Source organism: Otolemur garnettii, unplaced genomic scaffold, assembly GCF_000181295.1.
Source record: "Otolemur garnettii isolate 467f Iridium unplaced genomic scaffold, OtoGar3 scaffold00321, whole genome shotgun sequence".
Lineage (NCBI taxonomy): Eukaryota > Metazoa > Chordata > Mammalia > Primates > Galagidae > Otolemur > Otolemur garnettii.
Window position 1 is genome coordinate 76,491 of NW_003852716.1, and position 2,829 is coordinate 79,319.

The window sequence follows — 2,829 nt, forward strand, 5'->3', positions numbered from 1 at the left end:
ACACCCAGTCACTAGTGGTTCCCCAGGTCCGAGACCCTATTTACTCCAGTAGGCCACTGCTCCCGGGGTTTACCTGGCAAAATCAGCTAGAAATCTGAGTTCAGCAGGGGGGCCTTGCATGTTTAAATTAGGCTTCTGTCCTGTTAGATTTCTCTCCAAACCTTGGAGTGAGTGGGTGGAGACTCCTCAAAGTTCAATGTTGCAGTTGTGGAATATATACAGTTTTATATAGTTCAAACCTTCCCTCAACCATACACCTGGGGTGCCCCTTTGAATAGTCCTTGGTTGGTCTACCAGGTTTGAGGGGTCCAAATCAGTTGTCCCAGTCAGCACCCGTTTCAGGTGGAAGAGTTCAAATGTCTCTGGGAGCTAGATAAGAGGGGTCTGCTTGCAGTTCAGATATAACTTGTTCCATTGCTCTGTGAGGGCAAAGGGACCCACCTGGCAAATGGGTTAGTTTGGGAAGGTTAATACCTCCTTCCCCACCTTGCACCCAGTCACTCGTAATCCCCCAGGTCTGTGGCCCTATTCACTCCATTAGGCCACTGCTCCCGGGGTTTACCTGGCAAAATCAGCCAAAAATCTGAGTTCAGCAGGGGGGCCTTGTGTGTTTAAATTAGGCTTCTGTTCGGCTAGATTTCTCTGTAAATCAGAGGTTGCATTCGGCTTTAAACTCAGGTGTCAATTCTAGCCTCTGCCCTCCCACTGCCTTTGTCTCAGCCGCATTAGCCCCCTGAGGGCTGGGGCTCCACCCAAGAAAGTTAAGTGCGCCCTTCCTGTGGCTGCTGTCCAGCATGGCATGCCATTCAGGATGCCACTGTTTCTGCACTGGTGTCCCCCGAGCTGACTCTCCTCTCCTAACACCCGCACCACAGTCAGCACAGAACAGCACCAGCCCTTTCCCCCTCCATTTCTCTCAAGGAGATGCCCAAGAATCAGGACTCCATAGGTAATAAACCTCCAGATCTTGGAGTGGGTGGGTGAGGACTCCTCGGAGTTCAATGTTGCAGGTGGGGAATATTTACAGATTTATACAATTTTACAGTTTTATGTCTGGCTGGAGGGTGCCGTGGCATGCCAGCAGGGGTAGGAGGTCCAGTTTTTAGGGGGTCTCTCCCATGGAATAGAGTGGGAGGAAGTTTGAACTCTGCTCGCTTGTTTGCATGGAGTAAACTGCAAGCCCTTGTTGTTGGGGAGGGGACTCCTGTCTGCTTGGTGGTGGATTTTGTACCTTTTGGTTGTATTTTTGGGGTTGCAGCTCGCCTCAGGAAGGTTGAAGTGCGCTCTTCAATCTTCTCTCTTGGCTCTGCTCCAAACCATCAGCTAATTTGCTAAGCTTCTGTCCTTTCAGCCTCCTTCTGGACCGGAGCTTCTGTAAAAATCTAGCTGCAGTCCGCCATCTTGGCTCCGCCCCTCCTATTCTGTGTTTTGTGTCTCTTTATTTTTTTTCAGCCTTAACTTTTATTACTCAAAAAAAGCTTCATTTTCTTATTTAGCTTTCTGACTCTGTGCTTGTGCCTTCAACACTTTCACGATTTTCTTCTCCTTGATAAGGAAAGCATGTTTGATCCTGTCATGAACACATTTAGCACACATGGAACTACCATAGGCCCTGCTGACGTGTTTTTCTTTGTTTGTTTGTTTGTTTTAGACAACCTCATAAGAACTTTAGGTCTCACAGTGCGAACCCCTTGAAGTCTGCCTGGGCACATGCCACATGCAGATTTTGGTGCTTTCTCAACCTTCTTGGTATAAAAGTAAACAACTCTGTTACCAGGGGTTTGGGACAGCCTGGTTTTGTTAGAGGCTGTATTTTAGGAAAGCCTATGATGGTATATCAAATGCTGCACCATTTTAAGTGCCTCCAGACAGCATCCCCAGAAGAGTATGTCTCTTTATCATTATTCCTAACTTTATATTTCTTCAGTTGGTCATGCCAGTTCCACAAGTCTTAGCAGACCCTGCCCCTGGGGAAGGACCCAGAAAATTAACAATAGGAGTCCATTTCCTTCTGACCTGTAAGATTTCTCCTGAGAAATCAGCTGTTAACTTTATCAGTTTACCCGTGTAGGTCAGAGGCTGCTTATACCTAGATGCTTGTAGAAAATTTTTCCTTCATTTTGACTTTGGCCAGGTTAGTTGCAATGTGTCTAGGAGATGCTTGACTTGAATTGAGTTGTCCTGGAGTTTTATACACATCTGATAGGTACGTCTGGGTCTCTGGTGATGCTTGGGAAAATTTCATCTATAATATCTTCATCTAGAGCCTCTATGCTCTTGGGACTCTCTTCTTCTTATTTAGCGATAACTAAAATTGGTATGTTTCTATGCTTTTCACACTCCCATATCTCTCTAAGAGATGGTTCTGCTTTTGCTCTCTTCTTTTCAGGTTCTTCATAAATGATTAAGTTATGTTAAGAGTCTTGTCTTCATGGTCTGAGATATTTTCTTATCCTTGGTTTATTCTGTTGCTGAAATTCACTGTTGTGTTTTGAAATTCCTTAAATGACTATTTCAATTATTTAAGCTACATTATATTCTTCACAATTTTGTCTGTATCATTGATGACTTTGCCTTTAATTTTGTTAATTTCTTGAACTGCTTTTTGTACTTATTTTTGCTGGTGTTCAATTATTTCTTCAATTCCACTTATTTTATTTTTCATTCATATTCTGAATTCCATTTTTCTCCTTTCAACTATTTCTTTTTTTAAAAAAAAATAGATTCATATGAGGGTATATATGTTTAGATTCCATCTTTACATTTCTAAGGTAAAGTTGAAGTTGTAACAGAGCTCTTCACCCAGGGGTGGGCTGAACATCCTCACAT

General features: G+C 43.7%; 1 pseudogene; it reads right to left on the minus strand.

Moving 5' to 3' along the window:
* Window positions 1-1,465: 1,465 nt before the first annotated feature.
* On the minus strand, window positions 1,466-1,853 carry LOC100944494 (annotated as a pseudogene).
* Between the last annotated feature and the right edge of the window lie 976 nt (window positions 1,854-2,829).